Source organism: Gossypium hirsutum, chromosome A11 (genome assembly GCF_007990345.1).
Source record: "Gossypium hirsutum isolate 1008001.06 chromosome A11, Gossypium_hirsutum_v2.1, whole genome shotgun sequence".
Lineage (NCBI taxonomy): Eukaryota > Viridiplantae > Streptophyta > Magnoliopsida > Malvales > Malvaceae > Gossypium > Gossypium hirsutum.
Window position 1 is genome coordinate 11043995 of NC_053434.1, and position 12703 is coordinate 11056697.

Sequence of the window (12703 nt, forward strand, 5' to 3'; positions counted from 1 at the left end):
CATAAAAAGATATTAACTAAATTAAAAGGCCATCGATTTAGTGATGGTGGAAAATGTAATACTGCTAATTTGGAGAAAAGAATGCTCAAAGTTGCTGGTAAAATACCAGATTGTGAAGCTATGGTTTCCTATTGGATAGAATTAAAATAGATTGTGGACCATTCACTCACCTAATTATGACATTTCATTCAAAAAGTTCATTAAATATTTCTTCAATGAAAAAGATGGCAAAAAAGAGATATTAAAAACTATACTTGTAGCTATGAATCATAAAAATTAGAGAAGCTAAGACTATCTTCCATCCAATCTATAGATATCATCAACATATTATTATATTTTGATTCTAATATTTTTTTTATTCCATTTTGTACATAGAGAAGGCAACTAAGGCTGAGCCATATTTAAGTATTCTATGTTCTTGCTAAATATGTTTATATCCACTCTTTCTGTAAGAAATTATTTTTGTTTTGATTAGAGATTCATATATTTTGATTTTTCAAATCCTTTTTAGGGTGAATTGGTTGGTGGGAATTTTAATTTTATTAGTAAAAGTGAGATTTTGTTACATGTGCTAGTTTAATTTTTTTAAAAGGGTGATTAAGGTACTTAGTTGGATCTATTTATGGAGGAGTGTCGTCTCATTTTTTGAAGAACCGACATGGAAGAATATTAAGAAACTTCCAATAAAGATCTTGATTAACTTGTCATTAAAAACATGCTCTCTTTTAATTTGATTTCAAGAGAATCATGATATTTTAAATTACACAGAAGAAAATGATTGTCATTCATAATCAGATGAATCAAACCAAAGACTTTCTAAGTTTTTTTTTTATTTATAATGTGTAATGTCCCATTTTTGCCTGGCTCGAAATGAACCCAGAAACATAAATTAAAAATCAAAAGTCCAATGTTCGTTTACAAATATTTAGGCTTAAACCAAACCAAACCTAAACATTAAATTCAAATCACTAACCCAATACCCAAATTAATACCCTAGCCCAAACCTACTACAAGCCCAAATCTAGACCCAAAGGTTCAAGGCCCAAAATTCCTTAGCAATAGAAACCCTAGGGTTCTCTTCCTCGCGCCGCAGCCAAGCCCCAGCCCTCGCTCCGTACGACCGCCACGCGCGCCTCCTTACGCCAGCACACAGCCCCCGTACTCGCGCCACGCACACCCCGTACCTGCAAAAACGACGAACGCACAGCAAAAAAAAACAAATATTGTATTTTTTATTTATTTTTAATCATTTCTATCTCTTCGGCTATATAGCCAAGAGATTTCATCATTTGTAAGGTTACGGAGGCAATATACGCACAAAGAATAATAAAAAAAAAAGCAATCAAAATAGCAGAGGTGATTTCTTTGTTCTCCGAATCGCTTTAGCTTTCAATGAACCATTTCGTTTTCTCATTGAGTTATTGGTTGTTGTTTTTGTTAAAAAAATAAAAAGAACAAGATAGTAGAGGGCTTACCTTGCGAATAGGCCACAAATCTCTTTTTTGCTTCGTTGAAATCGAAGCCAAAAGGGGGATCTCAAGGCTGAAAAACCACCTCCCCTAAAGCCCGAATACGCTGGTCGCCGACTGTGGTGGCGGATCGGCGTTTGCACAAAAGGGGATTAGAGTTCGGCCAAATGAGAGGGGAAGGGGAGAGCTTTAGGACTTGTTGGGTTCCTTTTCAAATGGCTAATAGTTAACTTAGGTTTTTTTTTTAATTTTGTTTTATGAAGCATATGAAACGACGCCGTCCAAAGGGGGGAAGGATCCGTGTGTTGACCCGATGGGTAGGCCGGATCCGCGTTTTTTGTTTGAAATGGTTAATTGCGCGCTAGGTCCTCTCCCTTTGCGCGGTCGTTCAATCGCATGGTATTTTTTTTAAATTTTTCCTGTAATTAGCGCGTGTTTACAATAAGGCCCGCGTTTCAACACTGCGTTTTGGGGTATGGATTATTTCCAGATTTGGTCCCTGCGAATTAGCACATGTTGCGCGCTGGTCCCTATTTTGGGATTTCTTCCATTTTCAAACTATCCCTCTTATTTTAATTCAATTTTAATTTATTCTTCTATTAGTATAACCTATTATTTTACAATATATTTAACGTTTATACATGTGTTGATTCACTTTAATATTCGTACAATATTTCTTTAAATATTCTATATATATTTGTACATGTATTATTTTAATTAAAGTTTGTAATTTGTAATGTTCATTACGTTAAAGTGCTTAATATTTTATATGTGTGTTGGGCTATTTCAATAACTTTATTTTGTTTTTTTTAATATAAAATCACCATTTTGTAGTTCATTTTTATACCATATTATTTTAAATATTTATATCACACTTGTTCAAATTTTTCATGTATATTTGTACATGTATAATAAAAATAATTCAATTCTATGTACATATTTAGTCCCATGCTAAATTATTTTATGAACTCTTTTAAATTTTTCTCTATATATATATTTTTACATACATAAGTCATTCTTTAAGAACATATTTTACTAAATATTGTTTTGATTTAAAATCTCACATTTAAATACTTTTTTATATGTATATACATTTGTCAACTTTAAATGGATACATCATCTTTAAAATGTTTTTGTACATTATTTGACTCAAATTTCCTCTTTTATAATATCTATTTCAATAATAAGTTATGTATATACTTAGTTTTTATATATATAAATTATTTCAAATTTTGCATGTGTTATTCACTTATGATTTTTTATATGTAGTTTTTATATCGATTCGCCTCATAGTAGTTCTTAATTTCTATATTGTTTTGTATGTTGATATTTTTTTATATATTATTCCATAGATTGTTGTTGCATATCATTTATTCGTTTTTTTTATTACTATGTCAATTTATTCTCCATACATGTTTGGAAATTGGGCTATATTTTTTTAGACTAATTATATTTAATTGTTTATGTACATACCCAATTTTGCCAAACCCAAATACATTTCAAACCCTTACTAATCCAAACCTGTTTACAATATTTTCAGCCCAATTAGCCTAACCCAAGTACTACTAGCCCAATACCCTAAATTAACCTAGCCCAGCAGCCCAAAACAAATCAGCAGAGAGGAAACCCTAATTCCACTTGCCCCCTACTTGCGCCGCACGCCCTTCTGCCCTTGGCTACCACGCCCCACTTTCACACTAGCACCATCCTTGGTCACTCCCATACCGTCTGCCACCGCATGCTTCTCCTCCACTTCCCTGACACCTCCATACCCTGCAAAGACAGAAGCAAACCAAACAGAATAGGACAAAAAATAAATAATATTTTCCTAGTTTTGTAGTCGACTATAAAGCCGAGAAATAAACATTTGTAAAAGGGGGGATTCAAAAAAAGAGAAGCAAATTTAACCATTTCGGAATAACAATATCAGCAATAGATTCAAACAACAAATAGCATACATCGAATACAAAAAGCTGAGGAAAATACAAAAAAAGGGAAACAAGGAACGAAAACATAAATCGGAAGGTGATTTTGTTTTTTTATTTTTTCTTTATTATCTTCTTAAATCCATTTTTTTTCTTCTTTTCTTCCTCATTTCTAGCATATATATACACATATATTCGAAAAAATAAAAAAAATAAAAAAAGTAAATTTTTACCTTTTTCGGTGGCCGGCACCGGCAGACCTCCGGCGGCCGTCCGGTGACCGGCCCGTGGCCGGAGCTCTCCCCTTTCCCCTCTCTTCCTTCTCCCCTCTCTCCCTTCTTTCTTTTTTTTTTTCTTTCAGCTGTTTCAAATGAAAAAAAATAAAAAAATTTTAACTTATATAGGGGACCAAAACGGTGCGTTTTGGTCCCCCCTTTTAACCAATAAAACGGCGCAGTTTCAGGGGTGGGTCGGGTCGACCCGACCCGTCCCAGCAAGGATCCGCGTGTTTTTAAAAGCGGAAGGGCTATTTGTGCAATCGGCCCTTCCACATTTTCAATATTTTAAATCAAGTTCGGTTTTAATTATAATTTGGCCCTGTTGTTTTGCTCCGCGTTCGATTTGGTCCCCCCTTTGCTACGCAGTGTTTTAATAAACGGGGATATCGCGCTCTTGGCCCCTCAATGTTTAGTGCGCGTTCGAATTAGTCCCCTTCTTCTATTTTTCATTCCGAATTCGCCCCAAATTTCATTTTTAATTCAAATTTAGTCCTTTTTTGAAAAATTTAAGTTGTTTTATATTACCTTCATTGTTTTACTGTATTTTAGATATTATTTGTGTTATATCTATTACTATATTTTATTAACATCATCAATATTTTGTTATTATTATTATATGATATTTAGTTACATATATGTGTATAATTACTTTAAAATGTCACATTTTTACTATTACATATATATATATGTATTTACTATTATTATTATATTCATTATTAATGTTATTGATTTTCACTTAGTATTTATACATGTTTCTTCATGTATGTATTTATATAATGTACAGATGCTTTTCTTTTTTCATATTATTATTTTAATATATATATATTATATTTGTGTATATTATTATATATATTTTTAATGTTATGTATTGTATATTTCTTACTGCTCATATACTTTTATGTCGTTGTATGTATATTTTTTATTATTAGTTATGTTTTTTTATATATACTATTTCATGTATGTATTTTTTATATGTTATCCTTATTATTTGTATTGATATTAGTATATGTTTATATATATATCTTTAATATATATATATATAGGTATATATTTATGTAACATTATATATATATTATGTAAATATTTTAACATTATATTATATATGTATTTATATATATTACGTATGTATATATACCTTTTAATATTATATTTTCATATTATGTAAATATTATTTTAAATACTGTATTGTATATATATATCCTTAGTACCACGTTACATATATATTGTGTATATACTTGTTTTCTTACCCCTATTATATTCATTGTTAATACATTTATTTTTTTATACATGTATACATACCCTTTTTGTAATATTATTTTTTACACATATATGTATATATTTTATTTTATTGTTGCTAGTTATGTACTTTTTTACTATCTTATACGTACTTCAAACACTATACGTATAGTATATTTCTAACACTACTACTATTTATATATATATATTTTACGTATATACTATTTTTTACACATATATGTATATATTTTATTATGTCTTGCATTCTCTTGAAAATTACGTTCCGGTTTTCTAATTAATTTCAATAGTCAAGGCAATATATCGATTTAACATTAAGTCATCAAGTTCATCGCTATGTTGGGTGAATGTCAATTGACTCGTGTTAAAGCGATATACCCTTCTCAAAAAACGGAATAAACTAAAATTTCTCGTTTTTTAATCGGATCACGACTAAATTTTACATTGAACCCGTATTTTTGAAAATCAAGACAACCTGTGTTTATGAGATACCAATTTTTGGGCGTCGCGAGGGTGCTAATACCTTCCTTGCGCGTAACCGACTCCCGAACCCTAATTTTTCTCTGGCTTTTAATGTAGACCTAAACTCAGCCTTTTATTTGTTTTAAAAGAAGTCTAACAGGTGTCCGGTCACACCTAATAAAAAGGATCGGTGGCGACTCCCTGTTTATTTTAAAAATCAAATTTTTACTTCCAAGTTTTCAATAGATGGCCACAATTAACGACCGAAACCAAACGAATCTTTACGTCGCTACAGCTGGCGACTCCGCTGGGGACAAAACTTGCAAGTCGAGTCGAATTAAACACATTTTGTCAAAATTTTCAAATTTCTTTGTTCAAAGTAAATATTTGGTCGTGATCCGAAAATCTCGTTTTCAAAATTCATGCATTTGTATCGTGTTCTAAATATTTCTTCTAACTTGTTATTTGGTTGTTTTTCAGTTTTCAATTTTTATGGTTTTAATTTTGGTTTAGTTTCTTTAAGTAAAACGTAAAGGTTTATGAGTTTTTCCCCACACACCGTGCACTTGCATTTTCGCATAACATGAGTTCTCTACCCGGGCTCCGTCCGTTTAAGTGAAAGTAAACGCTACGCCTTCGTGAGTTAACTCGTCCCTCCGCACAGGCTAGTGAATACTTTCGGGTTACATATGACTTATGCTTTCGTGAGTTAACTTGTCCCTCCGCATAGGCATAAGTAAATGTAATTCCTCGAATTGAACTCGTGAGCCTGTGATGGGTTATGACCGAGGCTTCGTGCTGATCTTAGCAGATGATAGTACGAGCAATTCGAGTACCTGTCTAGAACCGAGACTGCATATAATGAACCATACGAGCTATCCAATTAGAGTCATGCCGAACCTCTGTCCGCTTATAGTCACCAAAATAAGTACACGGGGAAAATGCCTTTTGCCTTTCATTTACACTGTTTATGCAAAATAATTGGATTGGGTAGTTTAATTTGTTTTTCAAATTATATTTGTTGTGTTTACTAACCAAGTTTGTTTGTTTTTATTTTTATTTTCATCATGCATCATAGGCATCATATTAGGAATGTGTTGATTAAAGGTTGGTTGCCAAAAAACGGGTTTCTGATGGAGGAGTCAATTACACAAATAACCGAGAAGAATGCCGTGGTTCGGGACTGGTCTCTAAAAACTCAGAGAGAAAAGGGGGATAGTCTAGTGGAAGGGTGTGTTGCCAATTTGCTCGAACATATAACTGTAAATGTTCGCCAAAATAACCTTGAGGATTTGGTTCGAATTTGGAATCAGTGGGATTCAGACACTAGAGATATTTTCACTGAGAGGTATGGAGATATAGCTCACCTGATCACCATCCGTGTAGATGAACAGGTGATTCAAGCCATGGTTCGATTCTGGGACCCAGCTTATCAGTGTTTCACCTTCAATCAAGAAGACATGACTCCAACCATAGAAGAGTATGCTGCTTTACTCCGCATCGACAATGTACAATTCAAAAAAATATATGTAAAGGAGCCTAAGCCGATGACCTTCAAGAAAAAGTTAGTGAGACTGACAGACATGACTGATGCATGGGCTGAAAAACAGATAAAGAAGAAGAATGAAACCATTTGCATTCCATGGTCCTCCCTACGAGATTTGGCTCTGAACCATCCCGACATGCTGAAAAGGGTAAATCTATTCGCTTTGGCCATTTATGGTTTGATCATTTTCCCAAAAGTTCTCGGACATCTCGAAGTTGCAGTAGTTGATTTCTTCGAAAGGTTAAAACAAGGAGTCAACCCTGTCCCGACTATCCTAGCCGAGACCTTCAGGTCCCTGAGTACTTGTCGAAAGGTTGGAAAGGGACGATTTAGTGGATGTGCTCAGTTGCTCAATGTTTGGATTTTGAGTCATTTTTGGAAAGTAGAGCGCACTCCGTTCCATATGTTTTCAAAAATATTTGCCCTGCTAGAAGCTTACCTCAAGAAAGAATGGCCGAAGGAAGTCACCGAGCAACATTGGGTATCAGTCTTTCAGAATCTTCGCGCTGAGGATATAACATGGAGAGCACCCTAGATCCGTCATTCAGTTCTACTATACAAATGTAGAAGCCAAGATTGGGTACCTTTACTTGGGTTATGGGGAGGAGTTGGATATGCTCCGCTATTGGTCCAAAGGCAATTTTATTCGTGACAATTTCTACCCGCAACTGGAGGATTAGCACAGTTCGAGTTCGCTTTCACGGGTGAAGGATATATGAAGAAAGTCCGAGACACTGCAAAGTCTTGGAAGGAAATTTATTTCATGGAATTTGCCTTGTATGCTGATACCCTTACCCAAGATTACGACATATGGAGGAAGCAACGGGTAAATAGTCAGCAAATCTCGTCAACAAACTACACCATCCAGAATCCTTTCTCGGAGGAAACGCCGTCTGAGCTAGAAATGGCAAGACAAGAATTTGAACGAGAAAAGGCCAAGATGTCTCGGGACCTTGGTGCCCTTCAAGAAGAAAACTATCAACTGAAGATTGAAGTTCAGGTTGAAAGGTCCAGAACTGAAAAAGTACAAAGAGAAGCCGAGATCGTGAGAAACAACTTAAGGGACCTTCATTTGGAAAACAAGAAATTAAGAAACACTATAAAGAATAGTGGGTTGGGCAAGTCGACAGCAGAGTGGAAGGAATAAATTAGCAATATCAAGGGAGGAATGAAATTTTGGAAGGGAAAAGCAAAGAAAGAGGAGGAAAAGGCTGCGCGCGCTGTGATAGAGTTAAGAAGGAAGAACGCCGAGTATGAAATGGTGACTGCAGAATTTACGAATAGTCAGTCTGAACATCAAGAATTAAAAAGGAAAGCACGAGATCTAGAAAATATGCTACAATCTCATCAACAACAATTAGATAACCTCCTAAAGGCTCTAAAAGAAAAGAATGATCAGTACGATAGGGACATTCATGCGTATGAAGGAACTCTCAAAGAAAAAGAAATGCAACTCGACTTCTTGATCAATGAAATTCGCAAAGCGACTATGCAAGTTGTTCAATTATCAGATGAAGCCGAAGTTCTCCGTTGCCAATTCCCTCCGAGCCAAAGATCGAGCATATCAGAGTTTTTAGAGCAAGTGAAGAAATAAGGCAACGTGGCTAGGAAATTTGTGTAACTGTTGGAAAAATGGAAACTTTTTGTAATAGACTATGTTGATAAATGAAATGCCTAAATATGGGGCTATCTTGAAATCAACACCAAATTCTTGCATGTTTACTCATAACTAACATTTATGCATCATTTATTCTTTGGACATTCATCCATTCATATACTCATTCATTCATTCATCGCATGTACATATCACCATAATCATCCACCGAAACTAAAGAACCGTATAATCCGCAGTTGCAAGACTTCAAATCTGGAACCACGCCATTCCTATAAAACGCGCCGACAAGCTAGAGTAATGGAAGCTGAATTCAATGAGAGAATTGAAAGGATGGAAAGGGCTCAAAAGGAATTACAAGAGCAACTGGCCAAATCGCAACAAGAGACGAGAGACCTAATGGTGAGATCTCGAGAGGAATCACTCGAGCAAAGAGATCAGATGGCTAAAATGATGGAGATGATGACAACTTTGGTCAAAGGAAAAATGCAGAACCCCGATGTTATGGAACCTCAGTCAAGAATTCACCACGATCAGGATCCACTCTATCCCCCGGGATTCACTCCACCGCCCGCATATACAACACAAAGAGGGTATACTCAAGGGGAACCCACAGGCTTGGAACATCGACCTATGCCACCTGCTCCACCCACTAATTTGGGGCAAGGAATATTCGCGTCGAACCCAGGGGCTAGTCCTGCTGATCCACTAGTTCCAGATCTGGATGACCCAGCAGAGGTATCCAAGTTGAAATTGGATAACCATGACGCAAAATATAGGAGTCTAGAGGAAAGACTCAAAGCAATAGAAGGCACTGAAGTCTTCTCCGAACTAGGTGCCAAGGAACTCAGTTTGGTACCTGATCTAATTTTGCCTCCGAAGTTCAAAGTGTCTGATTTTGAGAAGTATGATGGGACAATGTGCCCAAAAGCACATCTCATTATGTTCTGTCGAAAAATGACCGGTTATGTGAACAAGGATAAACTACTCATAAATTACTTTCAAGATAGTCTAACAAGGTCAGCTCTTCGGTGGTACAATCAACTTAGTAGAGAAAAGATTCGATCCTGGAAGGACTTGGCGTCAGCATTTTGCGAGCAGTACAAGCATGTATCAGATATGGTGCCAGACCGTATGACCTTGCAAATGATGGAGAAAAAGCCATCAGAGACTTTTAGACAGTATGCGCAGAGATGGAGAGACGTCTCAGCTCAAGTGGAACCCCACTAACAAAAACGGAGATAACCGTTCTCTTTATCAATACTTTAAAGGCACCGTTTTATGACAAATTAGTGGGAAGTGCCACGAAGGATTTCGCGGATATTGTAATATCCGGTGAACTCATAGAGAATGCCCTCAAGAGCGGTAGAATGGAAGGATCAGAAGGCTCAAGAAAAGCAGCACCCGTAAAGAAGAAAGAGCCAGAAGCCCACATGGTGGGAACTGGGAGTCGTTACATTCCTAATTCGTATCCTAACCAACCCCGACCTCGAAATTATCCACCCCTGAATTTCTATTATCCCCCTCAAACCCCTTACTACCAAGCACCACATCCGTCCTACCCCGTATACGCCACGAACAACCAAAGACCCGTCACCACTTTCCCACAAAACACGGTACCTGCCCAAAGCCAACTCAGAAACGAACTAAGACCAGTAAGGCATAATCCCAAAAGACCGCAATTTACCCTCATCCCTGTGTCGTATGGGGAATTGTACCCAAAACTTTTGGAAAAACAGCTAATTTCTCCCCATTACATAGCACCCCTTAAACCTCCATACTCAAAGTGGTACGATCCAAACGCTAGTTGTGCATACCACGCAGGGAACCAGGGGCATTCTACTGAGAACTGTCTTGCTTTCAAAAGGAGAGTTCAAGGACTCATTAACGCGGGTATCCTACGATTCGATAGTGCTAGTAACGCCACCGGGAACCCGTTCCCGAACCATACCAAAGGGAATGTGAGCACAGTAGGGAAAGAGGATGAATGGAAGGTCAGAAGATGTGTTTCAGAAATAAGGACGCCTCTGCAGAAAATCTGGGAGGTATTGGTTAAGAAAGGATTGCTCTGTCACTCTGATAGAATTTTTGGAGAAGAAGGTCAAAGTTTTTGCAATTTTCTTGGGATTGTTGGACATGACATTCAGTTATGTGAGGACTTTAAAAGGTTACTTCAAGACCGGATGGATAATAAGGAGATCAAGGTCCTTAACAAGAGGGAAGATGCCAACGAAAGAGAAGTATGCGTCTCTGATAGCCAATCATCAGGGCCCCCTTATAGTGCTGATCGACCGTTGGTAATTCATTACGACGCGATGAGAGAGCCATTAAAACCACAGATGGTAATTGAAGTACCGTCGCCTTTCCCGTATAAGGACAACAAAACAGTACCGTGGAGATATGATGTTAATATCATTACACTGAAAGTTGAAAAGTCCAAAGCCATAACTGAAGATGTTGGGGAGGTAAGTCATTTTACTCGAAGTGGACGATGCTATTCTAAAGAAGTTGAACCGGTAAAGAAAAGTAGCGACTCGAAGCAAAAAGGGAAAACAATGATGCACGAAGTCGAAGTCGAGCAAGAAATTCCACCCGTGCAAGAAACTAAAAAGCCTGTGAATGAGGAAGAAGCTCAAGAATTCTTGAAATTTATTAAGCACAGCGAGTATAGTGTGGTGGAACAATTGAGCAAGCAGCCAGCGCGAATCTCGGTTCTATCTCTACTGTTAAATTTAGAGCCACACCGGAATACTTTATTGAAGGTGTTAAATCAAGCTTATGTGGCCAACAACATATCTATCAAAAAGCTTGATAGGTGGGTAAACAATCTGAATGCGGACAATTTCATCTCTTTTAGTAATGATGAGATGCCGCCAAATGGTAAAGGCTTGGTGAAAGCGTTGCATATCACGACTCGTTGTAAGGGATACATAATACCAAACGTACTCATCGATAATGGGTCAGCGTTAAATGTTATGCCATTGGCCACGCTTTCCAGAATACCGATGGATTTGTCCTACTTAAGGCCCTGTCATTCCACGGTAAGGGCATTCGATGGGACGAGGTGCGAAGTCATGGAAAAGATCGAAATCCCTTTGGAAGTGGGCCCTTACATTTATGATGTCGAGTTCCAAGTCATGGACATTACACCCTCTTATAACTGCCTTTTGGGAAGACCTTGGATCTATTCTGCTGGAGCAGTCCCATCATCCCTCCATCAAAAGGTGAAATTTATCATGGATGGCTGTTTGGTCACAGTCGAGGGCGAAGAAGACATTGTCGCATCTATCTTTGCTGATGCCCCATACCTGGAAGTAAGCAAGGACGTAGTGGAATGTTCCTTTCGATCTCTTAAATTCGTCAATGCCACTTTCGTCGCTGAGGGAAACAGAATTCCGATGCCAAAACTGTCGAGAAATATCAGAATGGGTGTCAAGTTGACCGTAGGAAGGGGAGCTCGTACGAGAAGAGGTTTAGGGAGACATCTGCAAGGAATAGATAGGGCTTTAAAGCCAGTGCACCACAAGGCCTGATACGGTTTGGGGTTCCAGCCTGACATGCGTCAAAGAAGAAGACAGTGGAAGAAGGATCAAGAGAGAAGAATTACAAGAACTTTGGGCCGAGAACCAGAATGGGAACCAATAGAGTACCCTCCTTTGTCAAAAACATTTACATCTGCGGGAATGATGTACCCTGGACAAGATGATCCACGAAACATGCTGGGGTTAATTGAAAGGGGTTTTCAGAATGTCAGTATAAATGTCATTGACAAAGGGGCTGGTGCAAGTAAAGATGTCTCGAGGATACGCCCTTGCCCTCCTGGTTTCATGTTGAACAATTGGACTGCCGAAGAGCTTCTTGTAGTTTATAAGTCTTCAGAGTAATGCTAAACATTAACCTTCTATTGTGTCCTTAGATATAATAGAATTCTTTTGTAAGAGCTTGTATTTGCTCTTTATCATTTAAATGAATATCAATGAAAATGCATTTTGTCACGATTTTTCGCATTATCACTAATTTCATAATCATTTTCTCATTTCATAGCCTATCCTTACATTTGCCTCATTGCCATGACATAACATTTTGTTTGTTGTTTCCAATACTTGGATGTCCCTCTATAGCTTCCTTTTCCATTCAACTTTCAGGTGCTCAGATAT

At 37.1% G+C, this 12703-nt stretch overlaps 1 long non-coding RNA gene across 1 annotated transcript; it reads right to left on the reverse strand.

Moving 5' to 3' along the window:
* Positions 1 to 800: 800 nt before the first annotated feature.
* LOC107922806 (uncharacterized) lies at positions 801 to 2129 on the reverse strand. The gene is made up of 2 exons (XR_001691434.2): positions 1476 to 2129; positions 801 to 1184 (listed from the first exon to the last, which is right to left on the reverse strand). It is a non-coding gene; the product is annotated as an uncharacterized lncRNA (long non-coding RNA).
* Between the last annotated feature and the right edge of the window lie 10574 nt (positions 2130 to 12703).